The sequence below is a fragment of the Gorilla gorilla genome, chromosome 7 (genome assembly GCF_029281585.2).
Source record: "Gorilla gorilla gorilla isolate KB3781 chromosome 7, NHGRI_mGorGor1-v2.1_pri, whole genome shotgun sequence".
Taxonomy (NCBI): domain Eukaryota; kingdom Metazoa; phylum Chordata; class Mammalia; order Primates; family Hominidae; genus Gorilla; species Gorilla gorilla.
Window position 1 is genome coordinate 108,334,875 of NC_073231.2, and position 22,305 is coordinate 108,357,179.

Here is a 22,305-nt window from a genome sequence, read left to right on the forward strand (position 1 = left end):
TTTTATTATTTTAGTGATGGGGTCTCACTCTGTCACCCAGGCTGGAGTGCAGTGGCACAAGCATAATAGCTCACTGAAAGCTAGAACCCCTGGGCTCAAGTGATCCACCTTCCCCAGCCTTCTGAGTAGCTGGGACTATGGGTGTGTACCACTACACCTGGCTAATTAAAAACAAATTTTTAAAAGAGATAGGGTATCTTTATGTTGCCCAGGCTGGTCTCTAACACGCGGCCTCAAGTGATCCTCCCACTTCAGCCTCCCAAGTCTCTGGGATTACAGATACAAGCCACTGCACCGGCCATGTGTGCAATTTACTTGAACTCTTGAAACAATTTCCTCAAGGTAGATGAGGAATCTGAAGGTCAGAAAGTTGGAGTTACTTTGTGAAGGCCTCTAGCTGGTAAATGTCAGCATTTGTCCACTGCTCCCTGCCTCACACTCTCATACTCAGCTGCAGGCAGTTCTTCAGCTGGTCTCATCCAAGGGTCTCTGGTTAGTTTGAGACACAAAAGTAATTATACTTTGAATAACCTTCGTGAAAGTTTCATGCAGCTGATGAAAGTGATGTTGTAGAATTGCTAGAATCATAAGCAAACATGGAGTTAATCAGATAACAATTAAAGAGGAAGAAATTGACAAGAATGAGAACATAATAGGATCTTCAAAAGAGAAGCATTTAACAATCATAGGTTAAGGGAGGCCATTGAGAAAAAACTAATACTTCAACATATTTGTCAAATGTGCTACTGGACAAGTTTTTAGAAAAAGTAGACCTCAAACCCTAAATCAACACTGACTTTGGTTTTTGTTCTAAATATTAGAACAGACTTACAATTACTACCTAAATTTTACTGTATATATAACAACATTGTTGTTATTATTATTATTATTGAGATGGAGTCTTGCTCTGTTGCCCAGGCTGGAGTACAGTGGCAACATCTCAGCTTACTGCAACCTCTGCCTACCAGGTTCAAGTGATTCTGGTGCCTCAGCCTCCTGAGTAGCTGGGACTACAGGTGCCTGCCACCATGCCCAGCTAATTTTTGTATTTTTAGTAGAGACAAGGTTTCACCATATTGGCCAGGCTGGTCTTGAACTTGTGACCTCAAGTGATCTGCCTACCTTGGCCTCCCAAAGTGGTGGGATTACAGGCATGAACCACCACACCCAGCCTACATAGAATATTATTCTGATCAATTTTTTCCATACCTTATATGAATTTTTTGTGTGGGAATCTCTTTATCTCTTCCTGAGGCCAAAGAGTGACTGAGAGACCTCCTATTCTTTGTCATGCTGTTTTGTGCTTCTGAACCTGTGTCCATGGTGTTCCGATTGCCTGCAGGAACTTCTCTTATTCTGCAGGAAAACACTTCTTGGCTGCTCTCAACCTTCAATATCACCTCTTATGTGAGAGTTTCCTTTAACCTTTCCTGCCCATTAGCTGTCCTTCTACTGTGTTCCTGTAACACTTGGCGCACATCTCCATAGCCGCTCCCCTCTGCATGTAATGATTAGTTGACGTGTATCTTTCCCTCTGGGCTGTAACCACCTCTTCAAAAGCAAGCTTATCTCTCATCCACTCTGTCACCCAGGCTGAGTTCAGTGGTGCAATCACGGCTTACTGCAGCCATGACCCCCAGGCTCAAGCCATCCTCCCACCTCAGCCTCCTGAGTAGCTGGGACTACCGGTATGCCACCATGCCTGCCTTATTTTTTGTATTTTTTTAAAGATGGGGTTTTGCCATGTTGCCCTGGCTGGTCTTAAACATCTGGACTCAAGCCATCCACCTACCTCAGCCTCCTAGCTGAAATTACAGGAGTGAGACACCGTACTCAGCCTGTTTTTATTTTTTAAATTAAAAAAATTTTTTTTAGAGACAGGGTCTCACTCTGTCACTCAGATTAGACTGCAGTGGCACAATCATGGCTTATCACAAAACCTTGAACTCCTGGGCTCAATTAATAACAATAATTATATTATGGTTTAATAATCTTTTAAGTTCCAACTGAAGTGGTACATATTCCACCCAGCCTTCCCATTTTCCTGCAGCTGCAACGAATCATTCAGAATGCTCAACCTTCACGTCTCAGGCCTTTTTTTTTTTTTTTTTTTTTGAGACAGGGTCTTGCTCTGTTGCCAAGTACATTTTATTGATTGAATGATTGGTACACTGATCAGATTTTTATCTTATCACCGCTCTATGTTGGAGTGCAGTGGCACAATCTCGGCTCACTGCAGCCTCCACCTTCCAGGATCAAGAGATCCTCCCACTTCAGCCTCCTGAGTAGCTGTGACCACAGGTGTGCACCACCACACCTGGCTAATTTTTTGTATTTTTTTGTAGAGATGGGGGTCTGATTGGGGGGGTCTCACTTTGTTGCCTGGGCTGGTCTCTAACCCCTGGGCTCAAGGGATCCTCCCACCTCAGCCTCCCAAAGTGCTGAGATTACAGGTGTGAGCCTCTGCACCTAGCCGGCTTCACATGCCTTTTAACTGTGGTTTTTACCTCCTGTCTAGATGACTGCTTCTTGAGTTCAGAGACATATTTAGTTCATCTCTGTGTCTTTCAGTGCCTTGCGTGTAGAAAGTGCTCAATAGACTTAATGCATTGTCGGTCAGCTTTGGTTGTCTTAATGACCAATCCATCACCTCACAATTTACTGCCAAAATTATATGTTTTATTCTGACATCTCTGATTTGGTTGGAGTTTCCACAGTGCCACAGCCTCTGCTTTCTTCACTGCAATATCTGTGCATGCTGATGACAGATTAATAAAATTGGATGTCCCAGCCATTGAAATTCCCTTTTGCCTCCCTCCCAAACCCCCCATCAGAGTCTTATTCCCATTCAGTCTCATGACAGAATTTCAGAGGTAACTCTGCTATCTGCAGCTCAAAGAAGCCACTCTTGGTGACAATGAGCTGACCATTAAAATGGGCTGTAAATCAAAAGGATAGCACAGCTATCCCAATTGTTGGGGATTTTAGAATGCTGCTTAGGTTATTGATAGGTTTATGTCCAAATGCACTCTAATTGAGGAATCTCTGATGAATTCATTCAACATTCTTTTAGCAAATATTTAGCACCTATTGTCTGCCACAAGCCATGCCACAGCTAGAGATGGACCAGGAGACATGACAGACACAGTTCCTGTCATCATAAAGCTTAGTTTAGTGGGGATGAGAAGATGCAGAATGTAGGTGCTGGGAATTATAACCGAAAAGGGCAGGGTGCTCTGGGAGGATGTTGGAGGGGTCCTTACCAGTGACAGAGGTGAGACAAGGAAATGATCGTGAAGCTAAGACTAGAGTAGGGCGTGGGGGTGGGGACTGGTTTGACAAGAGAGTCCCAGGAAGAGTGACCGTGAGTGGGGATAACACGAAGGGGCACACAAGATGCTCTGGAAGAAGTATACCATGCCCTGAGATGGCTCTAATTCTGCAAAGAAATTCATGATTATTTGCATTGTGCCTGTATGGAAAAACAAAAGAATATAATCTAAATGTGAATTAAGCACCGGAGGAAATAGCCTCTTCTGGTTATACTAGGTCAGGATAATGAGAAGAGATGATGTGTCCACAGGTTTCCTATTAATTTCTTATTTTCAGTATTTATTCATTTCACACTTATCACATGTCAAGTGGTGGTAAGAATTCTATTAAGAAACTCATTGAGTGCCCCAAATAGACTAGAGGTGTTACATAATGAATGGAAGTTCGTGATCTTTCTATCTTCAGAAGATTTTTGTTCCAATAGAACTCACATCTTATTGATAGACATAGTAATTATGAGTAGAATATCAGATTTTGGTTTCCAGTGCAGTGTGTCCAAAATGTGACATTTCAGAAGCCCTAGTAGTTCGTATTAAAAATTTATATCCATTACCCCCCTTCAGCTACCCAGTTGTGGGAGGCGAGGGCTTGGGTGCACTTAAGATTCAGCTGCCGTGGCTGAGGGGGGCATTGCCATTGGAGGCATCGTGGGCATTAATACTGCTTTACAGGAGGTGCTGACCACTCTCATCCACAATGGCCTAGCATATGTAATTCTGAAAGCTGCCAGTCTTAGACAAGTGCCACGTCCACCTCTGTGTGCTTGCATCCCACCGTGATGGCCTGTGGATGTCAAGTTGGTGGAGGCCCTCCGTGCTGAACACCAAATCCACCCAAATAAGCTGATGACATCAAGAAACTGAGACTGGGTAGGCCTCGGTGAAATTGACAGAGAGGGAAAGCCCAGTAATGTGGTTGGTTGCAATTCTGGGGTAGTTAAGGGCTATGGCAAAGAATCTAAGGCCAAGAATGTCATCAAAGAGTACTGAGATATTTGTACTGAGATATCATCAAAACAAGAGATAAGCAAATAAAAACTTGGCTCTTGTTTTTTTTTTAAAAAAGCAGGCTAGGTGCAATGGTTCATGCCTATAACCCTAGCACTTTGGGAGGGCCAGGTAGGCAGATCACTTGAGCCTAGGAGTTGGAAACCAGCCTGATCAACACGATGAAACCCCATTTTTACAAAAAAAAAATACAAAAAAATTTAGTCGGGCATGGTGGTGTGTGCCTCTAGTCCTAGCTACTCGGGAGGCTGAGGTGGAAGGATAGATTGAGCATGGGAGGCGAAGGATGCAGTCAGCCGAGATTGTGCCACTCCATTCCAGGCTAGGTGACAGAATGAAACCATGTCTTTAAAATAATAATAATAATAAAGCATATTCACAAGCCTGCCATGGACCTACTTAATCAGAATGCCCATCGTGGGATCTACAGGACTAGCAACTCTCTGGGGGTTCTATTGCACACTTAACTTTGAGTACCTCCACCCTGTTGAAGGGCCTCTGAGTGCTTCATGGCAGCCTGGAGCCAAGCTGGCTACATAAGAACTGCCTGGAGTTTTGTTTCTAATTATTAACTAAACTCTATGCTTTATTTGGATTTCACTAGTTTTTCTACTAATATTCTTTTCTCGTTCCAGGATCCCATCTGGAGTACCATATCACATCTAGTCATCATGTCTGTTTGGTCTCCTCTGGTCTGTGACAGTTTTGTGGAGTTTTCTTGTTTTTCATAACCTTGATAGTTTTTGTTTTGTTTTGTTTTTGTTTTTGTTTTGTTTTGTTTTGTCGCCCAGGCTGAAGTACAATGGAGCGATCTTGGCTCACTGCAATCTCTGCCTCCCAGGTTCAAGTGATCCGCCTGCCTCAGTGTTCCCCATAGCTGGGACTACAGGCATGCGCCACCACGCCCAGCTAATTTTTTGTATTTTTAGTAGAGATGGGGTTTTGCCATGTTGACCAGGCTGGTCTCGAACTCCTGACCTCTGGTGATCTACCCGCCTTGGCCTCCCAAAGTGCTGGGATTACAGGCGTGAGCCACTGCACCTGGCCCTTGATAGTTTTGAAAAGTACTTTTTGGGTATCTTGTACAATGTCCTTCAATTTGGGTTTATCTGATGTTTTTCTCATGATCAGACTGAGGTTATGGATTTAGGGAAGAATACCGCAGAGGTGAAGTAGCCTTCTTATCACGTCATATCAAAGATAGACACTATCAACATAACTTACCAACTTTGATTGCCAATCTTTGGCTACCTGGCCAGGGAAAGGATTGCCAGTTTTCTCCACTCTAAAATCATTCCCCGAGCAATCCCCTCCCACAACACTGTATTCTTTGGAAGAGAGTCACAAAGTGAAACCCACAGTCAAGGTGGAGGTGGGAATTAAGCCTTCCTTTCTGGAGAAGGGAATGTCTACATAAAGTGTTTGGAATTCTTGGAATTCTTCTGTAAGGAAGATGTGCCTCTTCTTCCCCCTTTATTTATTCAGTCACTTATGTATACCAATATGGGCTCACAGATGTTTATTTTATATTCTGGGTTATAATTCATCACTATGTTATTTATTTTATTGCTCGAAATGTCCAGCTTTGGCCATGGAAAGCTCTTTCAGATTGGCTCCTGTGTCCCTTGAACATGCCCTGTCCTTTTGGTTTTGTGATGCTTCGTTCTTTTGGCACTATAAGATGCTCTGGGATCATCTTGTATATTCCCTTTCCCAGTCCTAGAATCAACCATTTCCCCGAGTTTTTTTTTTTTTTTTTTAACAAACATATTTTTGCCTCTTACTCCCAGAGGGTCTAGAAAAACCCAAGAATATGATTTTTAAATTATTATTATTCAATGAAATAACACATGCTCATGGTAAAAATAAATTCAAACAATGCAAAGGTACTATCAATGTTAAAAGTAAGAGCGTGTCAGTCTTCCTGCTCAAAGGCAACCTATTGCCATAAATGGTCTACACATATTTCTGAATACATATATATGTACATATGTCCATATCACCCATATTTTCACAGAAATGAAAGTACTCTACCAACACTGTATTGAACCTTGTTTTCACTTAACAACACATCTTGGAGATTGTTATATGATCACAGATCAACATTGTCTTAGTCTGTTTGTGCTGCTATAACAAAATACCCAAGACTGGGTAATTTTTTTTTTTTTTTTTTTGAGATAGAGTCTCGCTCTGTTGCCCAGGCTGGAGTGCAGTGGTATGATCTCAGCTCACTGCAGCCTCTGTCTCCCGGGTTCAAGTGATTCTCCTGCCTCAGCGTCCTGAGTAGCTGGGACTACAGGCATGCACCACCACACTCAGCTAATTTTTGTATTTTTAGTAGAGATGGGGTTTCACCATGTTGGCCAGGATGGTCTCGATTTCTTGACCTGGTGATCCGCCCACCTCGGCCTCCCAAAATGCTGGGATTACAGGCATGAGCCACTGTGCCCGGCCAGACTGGGTAATTTATAAAGAACAGACATTTATTTTCTCACAGTTCTGGAGACTGAGAAGTCCAAGATCAAAGCACCAGCAGGCTCAGTGTCTGGTGAAGGCTTCTCTCCACTTCCAAGATGGTGCCTTGTTGCTGTGTCCCAACATGGTGGAAGAGCAGAAGAGAACAAATCCACTTTCCCAAGCCCTTCTACAAGGGCCCAAGTCCCATCCATGAGAGGGCTGTGTTCTCATGACCTCCTAGAGGCCCCACCTTTTTTTTTTTTAGATGGAGTCTCACTCTGTCCCCAGGCTGGAGTGCAGTGGCATTATCTGAGTTCACTGCAACCTCCACCTTCCAGGTTCAAGCGATTCTCCTGCCTCAGCCTCCTTAGCAGCTGGGACTACAGGCATGAGCCACCACGCCCAGCTAATTTTTGTATTTTTAGTAGAGACAGGATTTCACCGTGTTGGCCAGGATGGTCGTGATCTCTTGACTTCGTGATCCACCCGCCTTGGCCTCTGAAAATGCTAGGATTACAGGCATGAGCCACCACGCCCAGCCACGGCCCCACTTCTTAATACTATTACATGGGCCCTTAAATTTCAACACATGAATTTTAGGGAATACATTTAGACCATAGCAGACATCATTCTTTTCTGCAGTGGCATAGAGATTCAGTGGCTAGCCATGGTATAGTTTATTTAACCCCTTGCTTATTGATAAACATTTAGGTTGCCTATGGGTTGTGCCACTATGAGCAATGCTGCTATGAACTTCCTGTAGATGCATTTTTATACATGCATTAGGATATCACTGCAGTGAACTCAGAGCAGCTAAATCATTGGGTCAAATGGAATATGTCTGCAGCATTTTTTGTTTTATTTTGTTGTTTTTAGTCCTTTAGCTTTCTCTGACCAAGGAATATGCCTGTAGCATTTTTTGTTTTGTTTTGTTTTGTTGCTTTTATTCCTTTAGCTGTTTCTGATCAAGGAAGATGCCTGTAGCATTTTGATAGATATTGATGAGCTGCCATGCAAAAAGGTTGTGTCAACATCCACTCCCACGTGGAGCATGTCCTTTCTCCACATTCTGTACAACACAGTGCGCTGCTGAATTTTTTTAACTTTTGCCAGTCTGGGAGGTGGAAAATGGTACCTCAACATTTTAAATGTCCATGACTTTAATAATGAGTGATAACAATTATATTTTTATCTGTTTATGAATATTTTGAACTTTTATGAGTATGTGAACTGCCTATTCATACCTTTTGTCCTTTTTCTTTATTGAATTAACAGGCTTTTCTTATTGATTTGTAAGTACTCTTTATATATTAAGGAAACAAATATACCCTTGCCTTTTGTGTTGTACATATTTTTCAGAATATGCATTTTAAAAATGCTTCTCCTAGAGAGTGAAATAATAGACATTGGAGACTTGGAAAGGTGGGAGGGGGCGCAGAATGAGAAATTACATAATGGTCACAATGTACATTATTAGGGTAATGGTTACACAAAAGCCTAGACTTCGCCACTATGCAATATATCCATGTCACAAAATTTGTGCCCCCTAAATCTATTTAAAAAAATAAATACATTTTTAAAAGTGTTTCCCAGGTGACTCTAATGACAGCCAGGTTGGGGAACCACTGCTAGGGAATTGCATATTAACCAGCGTTAATATGTCCCATGTGTGGGCCACCTCCAGCTGTAGGTAAAGGTAAGAGCTGCTGAGCAGGTGTGGTCTGAAGATTACAAAACTCCCTGTCTGAAATCTTCACAGCTACTTGAGTAGAGATTCCCAGCATTAAACCCACCTTTGAAGGGTAAGGCACTGTTACCAGAGAGGTTAGCAGCACTGACCCATTATTGTGCAGTGGCAGGACTGCTTCTCCTCCCATGTCCTTGAGTTTAGAGGATGACAGAGGGAGACTTTTGGCATAATACCGTAAGACATAGCCACGGCCTTGTTAACGAGGCTGAGCGAAAGTTCTGATTCTCTTGTAAGCACCACATCCTGAGGGCAGACAAGGTGGAGGCCTCTCCTCCCCTTTTCTGTCTTTCACACACCAGGTCCTGAAGCCTCATACTATCAAGATGGAAAGGAACAATGCACAGCTCAGCAGAAGAAAGGAACCAAAAGAGGGGCTGTGTGGGGAAAGGGGACAGGATAGAATGTCCAGGGCAAAAGGCTCTTCCTCCAAAGGGAAGGAGCTGCCACCTGGATGCCGGAGGGTCACAATGAAGCCCTTGTTAGTGAGAGAAACCCAAGAAGGGCAAGCTGCTGAGAGAGGAGCAGAGGAGCAACTCCAGACTCTTGGCCCCTTTGCGGTCTATCGGGTGGGAATGTTCAACTGTACGTGAAAGGGTTGTTTTATACATAACTCTGGACTCCATGTATGTTTCACTGGATAACTATAGGACCATCTGCTCCATCCCCTTCCTCCCATGATGATTGTGTAGAGAAGGTTGTCTTTGAGCCTACATTCTGGGATCAGACCCAAACTGAGGAATGAGGATATTTTAAATGAAATGCATAGACCAGTGGTTCTCCAAGAGTGGTCGTAGAAGTGGCAGCATCAGCATCACCTGGGAACTGATTAGAGATGCAAATTCTGGGCCCTCACACCAGAGTGACAGAATTAGAAACTCAGGGTGGGGGTGCTAGCCGTCTAGGTTTTAATAAACCCTCCAGATGATTCTAAAGCTCGAGTTTGAGAACCACAGCTCTGGAAAGGAGTCACTGACGTCTGCCACGGCTTCCAAATTTAACAGAATGGAGCCTGTAAGCAAAATGAAGGCAAGAGGAGGGCCACTCTGCATAGTCTCTTTGGGGTAGAGATGTTTTCACCGGAGAGCTGGCACCCGAGTGCTGTGTGCATTTGCCGCAAAGGTTTCTGAACAAGAACTCCTGCAGGAGATTCCAGGGGAGGCCCAGGAGCCAAAGCCTGTCTACAGACAAGGAATTTTTAAAGATCCGCCCCCATCTGCAGAGGTGGAATTTTTAAAGAGAGTTACATTGCTATAGGAATGGAGGCATTAATTTTTCTTATTTTGTCTGGCGCAGTGGCTCACGCTTGTAATCTCAGCACTTTGGGAGGCTGAGGTGGGAGGACTGCTTGAGCCCAAGAGTTTGAGACCAGCCCGGGCAACATAGCGAGACCCCATCTCTACAAAAAATAAAAAAAAATAGCTGGGCATGGTGGTGCACACCTGCAGTCCCAGTTACTTGGGAGGCTGAGGCGGGAGAATTGCTTGAGCCTGGGAGTTCCAGGCCATAGTGAGCTGTGACTGAGCCAGTGCATCTGAAGCTGGGTGACAAAGCAAGACCCTGTCTCAAAAAAATTTTTTTAATTGTTTCAACATAAGTGGAGTGAGGGCCCTGTGTTAGTGTCCCATGGCCCCTCACTTCTCTGGATTTGAATTGAGCTCATTGTGCTTTAGGGTCCCTCTGGTTTTACCCAACCCCCAAACAATTCCCCCTGGCAAAGTTACAGAACAGGTTAAAAACAACAACAATAATTATCTATATCTGTATCTATATCTATATCTGTATCTATATCTTGACAACTGGATCATTGTTTCAACTTTAATGAGTCAGCAAGTAACCTTAATGAGTACCATGCTGTGATTTATTGCCAAGTCACCTTTTTTTTCAAATATTTTTTGTATAAAATATTTAAGGCTACATCTGACTTTGGGTCTTTGGAAGTGATTAAGTTTCCTCTAAATGTCAAATGCATCCCCTAGTGTTTTGGCCACAGCCCTGCCAACAAGCTTGCTTGACGAGAAGCTCAGTGCTCTGGGGGTGCTGGCAGTTCATTACTCCAACTCAACAGATGTTTGCATCAACTAGAAAAGATGCAGCAGACCTAAATATTATCAGAATTGTTTTAAAAGTTAAAATTAAGGCCAGGCACTGTGGTTCATGCCTGTAATCCCAGCACTTTGGGAGGTCAAGATGGGCAGATCACCTGAGGTCAGGAGTTCAAGACCAGTCTGGCCAACATAGTGAAACCCCTTCTCTACTAAAAATACAAAAATTAGCTGGGCATGGTGGCATGCAACTGTAATCTCAGCTACTTGGGAGGCTGAGGTAGGAGAATTGCTTGAACCCAGGAGGTGGAGGTTGCAGTGAGCTGAGATTGTGCCACTGCACTCCAGCCTGGGCCACAGAGTGAGACTCTATGTAAAAAAAAAAATTAAATTTTCTCTATTTTTATTTGATAGAAAGAAATTAATAAATTCCAAATACCAAAATGGTTTTTTAAATGACGTATCCTGTCTCCAGACCAAAATGATTAAAAAAAAAAAATGTTTAGAGCCAGGAACGCTGGCTCACACCTGTAATCCCAGCATTTTGGGAGGCTGAGGTAGGCGGATTGCTTGAGGCTAGGAGTTTGAGACCAGCCTGGCCAACACAGTGAGACTCCCCATCTTTTTTTTTTTTTTGAGACTGTGTCTCGCTCTGTCACTCAGGCTGGAGTGCAGTGGCGCCATCTCAGCTCACTGCAACCTCTTCCTCCCGGGTTCAAGCGATTCTCCTGCCTCAGCCTCTTAGGTAGCTGGGATTACAGGCACCGGCCACCAGGTCCGGCTAATTTTTGTATTTTTAGTAGAGACAGAGTTTCACCATGTTGGCCAGGCTGATCTCAAACTCCTGTCCTCAGGTGATACACCCGCCTTGGCCTCCCAAAGTGCTGGGATTACAGGCGTGAGTCACTGCGGCTGGCCAAGACCCCCATCTTTACCAAAAAAAAAAAAAAAAAGATCCAGGTATGTTGGTGCATGCCTGTAGTGCTAGCTACTGGGGAGGCTGAGGCAGGAGGATTGCTTGAGCCAAGGAGTTTGAGGTTGCAGTGAGCTATAATTATACCACTGTACTCCAGCCTGGCTGACAGAATGAGATCTTGTCTCTAGATAGATAGATAGATAGATAGATAGATAGATAGATAGATAGATAGATAGATAGCTAGATAGATAGATAAATGAAATTTAGTTTAAAAAACCATCTTAATCCCAACCTAAGATCGGCAGGGAAAAGAGGACTGCCTGGGCGCTGGATGGGAAGACTCTGTCCCCATTAGGGAGGCTGGGTGAATCCCCAAGGCCTTCCAGCAAGGAATGTTGGAGGCTGCCCGTGCCCTGAACAAGCTGTTCATCCTTACCAAAGTCTGCCCACCGCATGGTCCCTGCAGGGAGAGCAAACAGAGCAGTCCTTCTGCAAGACCAAACGTGTTTCTCTAAATTTCCTGCTCCAGGCTGAGGGAGGCTCATTCCAAGGACCCGAATGCTGGCATTTACACTGGCAGAAGCTGGGCTCCCTAAGTCTCAAGTTTCCCAGAATGATCTGACTTGTTTACATTACAGTTCAGGAGGCAAACTGAGAGCTCGTGAGAAGCTGTGCTTATTTTTTTAGGGCTTCAGCAGTTACACACACACATGCACACACACACACAGATTGAGAGTCCGAACCTTCTTTCTTCCAAGAGAAGGTTGTATTTATATTTTAACAAGTCTTCTTGGTCTCTCTGTTATGCATTTCTACCTAACTGTTCTAAAGGTCAGAACAAGCCAACCACATGATATTCTGTAGCAGTGCAGACTCTTCACCTAAGGGCTACAACACCCCTGAAATTATATGCCAAACTGTATGTGCATTTTCCCCCCTAGAATCGAGAGGACACAGCTTCCATCAAAGGGTCAAAAAGGGCTGTAGGTGTTTAAAAGCCTCAGCCAACTGTTCGAATTTCAATGCCATGGCAATGATTAATTTCTGTTGTCAGCAAGAGAATATGTCTAAAGGATCATAGTCAAAGTTTTTCACCAGTCCCTCCCTGCCCAACACAATACAACACAACATACGTATCCCAAACCAGACTACAGAAGCCATATTTTTGTTTTCTGAGAAAAAAATACTTTTTCAGATAGAAAAGTATCCTTATACCCCAACCATCATCCTGAATTCAATTATTAATATTTGTCCTTCAAAACTCTAAACTTGTTTGTGTTTGAAAGAGAGAAAACATTATAGATAAAATTTAAGCCCTCTTGGTTCCCAAATTCCCCTTCCCAAAAGTAACTGCAATGAATTTAGCATGTATCCCTTCAGCCCATTGTTCAAAACTTGTACAGACATGTAGTTCTGAATAATATTACAGTATTGCTTTTATATCTTATTTATTTATTTATTTTTGAGATGGAGTCTTGTTCTATCACCCAGGCTGGAGTGCAGTGGCATGATATCGGCTCACTGTAGCTTCTGTTTTCTTGGTTCAAGCAATTCTCCTGCCTCAGCCTCCCAAGTAGCTGGGACTACAGGCATGTACCACCATTAATTTTTGTATTTTTAGTAGAGACAGGGTTTCACCATGTTGGCCAGGCTGGTCTTGAACTCCTGACCTCAAGTGATCCACCCACCTTGGCCTCCCAAAGTGCTGGAATTACAGGCATGAGCCACTGTGCCAGGCTGCTTTTATATCTTTAAATGGTATCATATTGATTGCATTTTTCTTCATTCAATATCATACTTTTGAAATCTGTCCATATTGATACACAAAAATCTTGCTCATGCCTTTGCATTTGCCAATTTGTATTTTAACATTTAAATGCATCAAATTTTATTTATTCACCATTAATAGATACTCAGGTTGCTTTAATTTCTTGATTTTGTAAATAACGCAACAATGCATTACTTTGGACACATCTCCTTGTGAGACACAAGGAGACACATCTAGACACATCTCCTTGTTTCGAGTAGAGACCTAGAAGTGCTGGGCCACAGGGTATATGCACTTTCTGCCAAATGGGTCTCCAAGGTAGACTGTAGCAATTTTCACTCCTCCAGCATCACATGGAATTCTGTCCATTCAGGCTAAGATGGGAAAGTACCTAGTCCGAGACCTCCTGCCTCCTTCCACCTTTCTGTGTTCAGGAGCCTACTTCTTTGAACGTAGAGAGGCTTCTGTGGAAAATCTAAACTGGGTTTGATCCACGAAACATGCTCACTCACTGTGGTCTGCACCGTGGGGTTGTGCCGCAGCCCAACCGTTAAGCCTCTTAGTTTCTATTTTCTCCTGATTTGATAAACCAAGTGGAAACTCTTCACCTGCTCATACCTGTGTCCTAAGCTAACCCCTGAGCAGGGGGCCTAGCATTACATTGGTTTGAGCTTAGATTCCCTAAAGTCGACGTTGCTGCTTGGTTTGGCTTGTCCATTTATTACTTGAGTATTTATTGAGCACCTGGGTGAGGGGTGCAAAGGTGAAAAAGACAATACTCATGGATTCGTTACCATCTGTAGAGGTGGGCACTGGCAGATGATCTCAACCAGTCCTTCCAACCTGCCTATGAAATAGGTACCATTATTAGCCCCATTTTACAGAGCAGGACACTAAGCCTTTGAGTCCAGGAGGATCTCACTTGCCCAGGCTTAGCTAGGATTCCAGCCCACATCTGTCCACAGATGCAGTCCGAATAACTGCCTTATTCTTCCACAATGTGTTAGAAGTTAGCTGGGGTGACAGGCCACTTTGGTTAAGGGGATCAAAGGAGAAAGGAAGGGATATTTGAAATGGGCCTAGAAGGCCATTTTCCATTTTAATGGGAAATGATGGTGAGAAGGACAGAGGATGCACACGGGCATCAGGTGGGAAAGGGCAGAATACATTTGGGGAGTGGTGGGGGAATGGATGGAGTTAAGGAAACTGTAGAAGTGGAGTAGGATATACACCAGAAATACAAGTTGGGGTCTCATCACAGTGGGCCTTGAATGACAGATAAGGAAATGGTGAGTTACCTGAGGCTTTTGAGCTGGGAAGTGATGTGATTAGAGTCAGCAGCAAGAAAGAGAATGGAATTGTAGGGGAGAGCAGGGAAGCTGGGAGGCAGGGCTGGGAGGGGAGGGAGACGTGGAGGCCAGCCCTGCTCAGCATCCATTCCAGCCTATGCTGGTAATGTCAGAAACCTGAAGACTGCAATTCATGCATTTCTTTGTAGCTAGAGTTCTGGACAAGGATTCATGTAGCCTGCATGGGTGATACGGAGGCTACTTGGTGCTGGGGTCATTTGCTTCTTCATTCGAGGACTTCCGCATGGCAATGGTGGCTTTCCAGTTTTTTGTTTGTTTGTTTGTTTTTTACACAGAGGTAATAGGATTCCAAGAGTTAGGTGTTGTTCCTGGAAGCTCTGCTTCAAATATCTTTCCCAGATTTTTCAACAATGTGTTAGTTACCTGAACCTGAGTTCTCCTGAAACTAGCTCGAGTGGCTGTTTCTGCAAATGAACTGACACCATTGCAACAGAATTAGTAAGGACTTCAACTTGGATGAAAAGCATCAGGGCTGGAAAAAAAGGAGGAATGGATGAGCACATTTTGGAGGTAGAAATGGGCAGGTTGAGGTAAATCTTTGAATGTGGGATGGAGGAAATTGTCAAAGATTATGCTGAGGCTTTACACAGCGACAATGCAAGGAGTGACAGAGTCATTAATGGGTACAAACAGTAGATTTTGAGAAGCTGCCCTTAATCTAAAGCTTTGGGGAATCAATTGCCTGCCCAGAAGCCTCTGTGTCCTGGAAGCTAAAGCTCTATGAGGACAGCTCTTTGCCAACTTATTCACTATCATAATCACTTTGGCTATGTGCTTGGCATGTGGTAGACACTCAAGACATACCTGCTGAGGAATGATATTAGGGTCCAACATGCAAAAGGAATTATGGAAGGAAAATATTTTTAGAGCAAGAGGATAGGAAATTGTGTAGGAAGGATAAAAGGGGTTGAGAAGTCAGAAAAAGACTACTAGAGGCCAGGCATGGTGGCTCATGCCTGTAATCCCAGCACTTTGGGAGGGTGAAGTGGGAGGATCGCTTGAGGCCAGGAGTTCAAGACCAGCCTGGGCAACACAGTGTGACCCCATCTCTACAAAATATATTAATACAAATGTTTTTCAAATTTTTAAAAAGAAAAAGACTACAAGATATAGATAAACAGAATTTTTTTTTTTTGAGACAGAGTATTACTCTATTGCCCAGGCTGGAGTGCAGTGGCATAACCTCGGCTTATTGCAACCTCCACCTCATGGGTTCAAGCAATACTCCTGCCTCAGCCTCCCAAGTAGCTGGGACTACAGGCGCCCACCACCAAGTCCGACTAATTTTTGTGTTTTTAGTAGAGATGGGGTTTCAACATGTTGGCCGGGCTTGTGTCGAACTTCTGACCTCAAGTGATCTGCCCACATCAGCCTCCCAAAGTGCTGGGATTACAGGTGTGAGCCACTGTGCTTGGCAAAATAGAACATTTTAAATGCTTTTCTAAAAATAACTTTTTAAAAACAGTTGAAGTAAACATAAATACAGAAAGTATATATCATACATGTGTAGCATAAAGAATTATCACAATCAAGTAACCACCTTCCTGATTAAAAAAACCAGAATATCCCTAGCATAGCTGGAACCTCTTGAATAACCCCTCTTAGCCATTAACTGCCACCACCTAAAAGAAACCACTGTCCTGCTTCTAACAGCATAGATTAGTTTTGCCCATTTTGAACTTTATATAGTTATATAGCATGTATTCATCTATATCTGACTTCTTTTGCTCAAAATTATGCTTGTGAAATTCATCCATGTTGTTGCATGTAGCAGTAATTTATTCATTTTCATTGCTGTATAGCATTCTGTAGTATGAAAGTACCAAATTTATTTATCTGTTCTACTGTTGATGGACTTTTAGCTTGCTTCCTGGCTTTGACTTTAATAAAGCTGCCATGGGCCGGGCGTGGTGGCTTACGCCTGTAATCCCAGCACTTTCGGAGCCAAGGAGGGTGGATCACCTGAGGTCAGGAGTTCAAGACCAGCCTGGCCAACATGGCAAAACCCCATCTCTACTAAAAATACAAAATTAACCAGGCGTGGTGGCGCACACCTGTGATCCCAGCTACTCAGGAGGCTGAGGCAGGAGAATTGCTTGAACCCAGGAGGCAGATGTTGCAGTGAGCCAAGATTGCACCACTGCACTCCAGCCTGCGTGACAGAGCAAAACTCCATTTCAAAATAATAATAATAATAATAATAATAATAAAGCTGCCATGAACATTTTAATTCAAGTGTTTGGTGTACCTACGTACACATTTATATTGGGTACATATCTAGAAGTGAAATAGCTGGAATATATTCAACTTTAGTAAATACTGTCACACTGTTCCAAAGTAGTTGAATTAATTTATATTCTACGCAACAAGCATATTTTACAATTATCCTACATCTTCTCCAAAAAGGCTTAGTGGTTTCTGTATTCTGTTTAGCAAACCTTATCAAACCTTAAAGTCATGGAGATCATGTCACATTTTATCTTTTAAAAGATTTATTGTTTTATTTTTCACATTTGGGTCTATAATATGCATGATGTTCATGTTTATATATGTTGTGAGGTAGGGTTCATGTTTATATATGTTGTGAGGTAAAGATTAATGTATGCTCCATTTGTACATCCAGTTATGTCAGCCACTATTTTTTGAAATAACTTTCTCCATTGTTCAGCAGAACCATTTCTAACATATATTACGTATCTTCATAAATGTGAATCTGATTATGGATTCTCTATTCTGAAATTTTGACCCTACCATTTACCCAGATCCTATAAATTTTCCCTCTTAATATTCTTTATTCCTTGTTCCAAGAAATAGATATTAATGATCAGTCATTTATCCAATTTGCAATGAACACTGAGATTTACAATGAATGTTATGCTGGATTATTCTATAGGGAACTATGTTCCCTAGAATTTCTTTCTCTGTATGATTCTGGGTCAAGTTGGCAAAAAGTGAAGTTGTGTGAGATTTAGGAAGCAGAGATGAAGCAGGCACCATTGTGATCTAAAGATTGATGTTGGTGAGAGGTGATGAGACACAGACACAGACACACCAGCAGCTTCGTTTGCCCTGGTTCTTCCCACTCTGGGTCCAGCTGTCCTTTCTCCCTGCTAACTCTGCCAACAACAGCAACCCCAAGACTACCAGCAGATGCTGTGCTGTGAACTCAGAGGCTGCAGTCATGAAGAGCCAACAGCCCTTTGTAGACTGAAGTTTGAAGCATGGGTTCCAGGCTTCCCTGCAAGCTGGGGCTAGTAAGTAACTTTTCTCTAATTCTTCGTCTCCTCTTTCCAGACCTTTACCTTCCAGCTCCTCCCCAAATTGTGCAAAGTCCATTTCCTGTAATAAATTCCTTATCTCATAACTTATAGTGGTCCTGCTTCCCTGAATGAACCCTGACTGATACACTCATGCTGAAATAGTCAACAAATGTAAAAGTGGCAAGCCCTAAAACTGCATATGGTAAAATCTGCAATTGATGAAAAATTGACAGAAGAACTGCATATGGATATTCTGGGCTGACAACATTGGCAACATCATCACGTTGTTGTTTTGAATTTAAGATCTTGAAGCTGGCTAATTTGCTTCTGTTCTAGAATCCTTCGTCTACCCCATCCCTAGCCTTCTTGGATCATTCCCTTGTCTCTACCCCCTTGTGTATATTTCCCTCCAGATTAGGGGCTTGTCTTGTCCTATTTGTCTTTGCACTCTTTGCCAGAAGGGAAGCAAACCCTGTGTTGTAAGAATTCAAGGAAGGAGTGATTAGTTCTGCTCAGGAGAGCTCCCAAACGTCTCCATGGGGGTGCTGGCACGTGACCTGGGCCTAAGTGTCTGATCAGGACCTCAGTGGGCAGGAAGAGGGAAGAAGTAGAATAGATAACATTTATCTCCACGTTGTGTGCCAAGCACTGTGCTAAGGGCTTTACGCATTAACTTATTATCACATCAATTATGTGAAGCAAGCACTATTATATCCTCGTTTTACATATGGGGAAACTGGGAATCAGAGTAATTAGAAAACTAAACCATCATCACATTCCCCTACTAATATGCAAGCGAAGTCCAGGGGTGGGGGTTGGTTTGTCCCAGAATTTAACAGCCCTTCCTTAAGAGTGGTACTTTTTAAACTGCAATATAGGGAGCTAAGCTATGAGGACGCAAAGGCATAAGAATGATACAATGGACTTTAGGCACAGGAGGAAAGGGTGGGAATGGGGTGAGGGATAAAAGACTACACACTGGGTACAGTGTATACTGCTTGGGTGATGGGTACACCAGAATCTCAGAAATCACCACTAAAGAACTTATCCATGTAACCAAATACCACCTGTTCCCCAAAAAACTATTGAAATAAAAATAAATAAATAAATAAATAAATAAATACAGGCCGGTTTGATGGGTCACGCCTGTAATCCCAGCACTTTGGGAGACTGAGGTGGGCAGGTCACTTGAGGTCAGGAGTTTGAGACAAGCCTGGCCAACATGGTGAAACCCCGTCTCTACTAAAAATACAAAAATTAGCTGAGCATGGGGGTAGGCGCCTGTAATCTCAGCTACTCGGGAGGTTGAGGCAGGAGAATTGCTTGAACCTGGGAGGCAAGGTTGCAGTAAGCTGAGATTGCGCTACGGCACTCCAGCCTGGATGACTGACTGAGGCTCCATCTCAAAACAAAAAACCAAACAAACAAAAAAGTAAAAAACAAACAAATGAAAACAAAGATGTTTTTCCAGACATGAAAAACAAACAAACAAACTGCAATATAGTCCTTGAATATGTGAGGGAAGCCTGGAAAATGGGAGGAGTGTGTGTGAGTGTGTGTGTGTGTGCTGGCGGTGGTACTGATGTTTTGTGTTGTTTTCTTTTCTCCTGGGAGAACAGAAAAGAGGCAAGAAGAGAAAAGGAAAAAATAGAGAGGTGATTCTGTAACCTCATAGAAGGTGGTAGAAATGGCTGAGGGATGTTTTTAAGAACACGACCAAGGAGATTATAAAGTATGACTAATGTTCACTTTTAAGTTGCCTGACTTTTGCTGGACGTGGTAGCTCACGCTTGTAGTGCCAGCTACTGGAGCGGCTGAGGTGGGAGGATCACCTGAGACCAGGAGTTTCAGATCAGCCTGGGCAACATAGTAAGACTGTCGCTAAAAAGTTGCCTGATTTTCTTCAGTGTAAAGCTCTCCATCTTCCTGAATTTTTAGTAAAAATAGAGTCTGCTGCACACGCAAAGACATGTCAGTGTGAATTTATGGAAAATAAGGAAATGGCTGAGGCTTGCATTTGAGTTATACAAAATAGCAAGATGAGCCCTATGCTGAACTAATTCACAGAAGCAGAAGGTCAGAACAAGAGGCAACCCAGACCTCAGGTCTCCTGGGAACTTGCAGAAGTCTTAGAGGAGGCACTGGGCTTTCTAGTCTGTAGAATGGTGTACTCCAGAAAATCTTCTCTGGATCTTAAGGGGCAAGAAGACTCCAGGTAACTCTTCTATTATTTAAGAAACTGGGTGTGTGTATCCAGCCTGGAGGCAGGCTCTGTGAGCTTGGAGACAGGCTAGTAGCAGATGTTGCTGGAGGTTGGGGGCCAAAATAGAGTGCTGTGGGGAGTTGAGAGGGGACAGATGTAGCCCTTATGCTCATGGAATTCAACAACTATTAGGAGACTCAAAAATATACAGATGAAAGGATGGGAAAGCAATGCAAGAAGGTATCCAGCTCGGTGAGGGGTCTCACACTTGTAATCCCAACATTCTGGGAAGCCAAGGCAGGAGCATTGCTTGAGCCCAGGAGTTTGAGACCATCTGGGCAATATAGTGAGATCCCATCTGTAAAAAAAAATAAAAATAAAAATAAAAAATAGGCCGGGCGTGGTGGCTCACGCCTGTAATCCCAGCACTTTGGGAGGCCGAGGCAGGCGGATCACAAGGTCAGAAGATCGAGACCATCCTGGCTAACATGGTGAAACCCCATCTCTACTAAAACAACAAAAAATTAGCCAGGCATGGTGGCGGGCGCCTGTAGTCCCAGCTACTCGGGAGGCTGAGGCAGGAGAATGGCGTGAACCCGGGAGGCGGAGCTTACAGTGAGCCGAGATTGCGCTACTGCGCTCCAGCCTGGGTGACAGAGCGAGACTCCATCTCAAAAAAAAAAAAAAAAAAAAAAAATAGCCAGGTGTAGTGGCACACCTGTAGTCCCAGCTACATGGCAGGGTGAGGTGGGAGGATCACTTGAGCCCAGGAGGTTGAGGCTGCAGTAAGCCATGATTGCACCACTGCACTCCAGCCTGGGTGAAAAAGGAAGACACTGTCTTAGAAAAAAAAAAAAAAAGGTATTTAATTCAACATCAAAGGGAAAGATTCATATAGCCTCTCACTTTTGTTTTTATTTTTTAAATAAAAAATTTTTTTAGAGGCAGAGTCTTACTCTGTTGCCCAGGCTGGAGTGTAGTGGTACAGTCATAGCTCACTTCAGCCTAGAACTCTCAGACTCAGGCAGTCCTCCCACCTGAGCCTCCTGAGTAGCTGTGGTGTGCCACTACAATGGGCTTTTTTTTTTTTTTTTTTAAATAGAGTCAGAGTAGAGTCTCTCTATGTTGCCCAGGCTTAAACTCCTGACCTCAAGCAATCCTCCTGCTTTGGCCTCCCAAAGTGCTGGGATTACAGGTGTGAGCCACCTCACCCAGCCTAGATCCCTTCCAAAATCGACTTGCTGTTTAGTTATTTTGAATGGCCTTTGGTAGTGAAAGCTTTTGAAAATAGTCAACAGGCTGCCTAAAAACACTAGCCTTCTGAGATCAGATGATATTGGGCGCATTCAGGGTGGCATGGCTGTAGACTAAAAACACCGGCCTTAATGTGTGTATACAGCACGGACAAATGCACCAGCCACCTGCCATCTTCCCCCACATTCCCCCAAACCCTGCCCTGGGAACTACCCTCTTTCAAATCCTGATCAAAATTAGTAGGGAACAAGGAAATTTAGGCCCTTTTGATCAGGAACTTCATTTTGACTTCCAAAATATTTTGACCTTTGAAAATATTCTAGAACAAGATCCTAATTTATCTCTCAGTGTTAATGGTCTCCTATGAACGCCCAAGTCAACAAATGTTTATTGAGCACAGACCATGTCAGGCACTGGGAGTTACAGAGAGAACCAAGACCCAGTCCCACCCTTGAAGAGTACAATGACTTAATAAAATTCAGAAAAGACTTTAAAATACACAATGACCTGGCCTCTAAACAGTCTTGAAGAAATATTCAACATTTAAGCTTTAAAATACTCTTTCTGGCCAGGCGTGGTGGCTCATGCCTGTAATCCCAGCACTTTGAGAGGCCGAGGCAGGCAGATCACCTGAGGTCAGGAGTTCGAGACCAGCCTGGCCAACATGGTGAAAACCCATCTCTACTAAAATACAAAATTAGCTGGACGTGGTGGTGGGTGCCTGTAATCCCAGCTACTTGGGAGGCTGAGGCAGGAGAAACGCTTGAACCCGGGAGGCAGAGGTTGCAGTGAGCTGAGATTGCACCATTGCACTCCAGCCTGGGAGACAGCAAGACTCCGTTTCAAAATAAATAAAATAAAATAAAATAAAATAAAATACTCTTTCCCAGACTTAACCTTCTTTCTTTTGGTACCTTACCTTGCCAAAAGTGGGTTTTGTTGTTG

At 43.3% G+C, this 22,305-nt stretch overlaps 1 protein-coding gene across 1 annotated transcript in view; it reads left to right on the forward strand.

Annotated features, from left to right (window-relative positions):
- Positions 1–22,305, forward strand: part of LOC129524177 (uncharacterized) — a 110,279-nt gene that overhangs the window by 87,254 nt on the left and 720 nt on the right. The gene's annotated exons all lie outside the window — the stretch shown is intronic.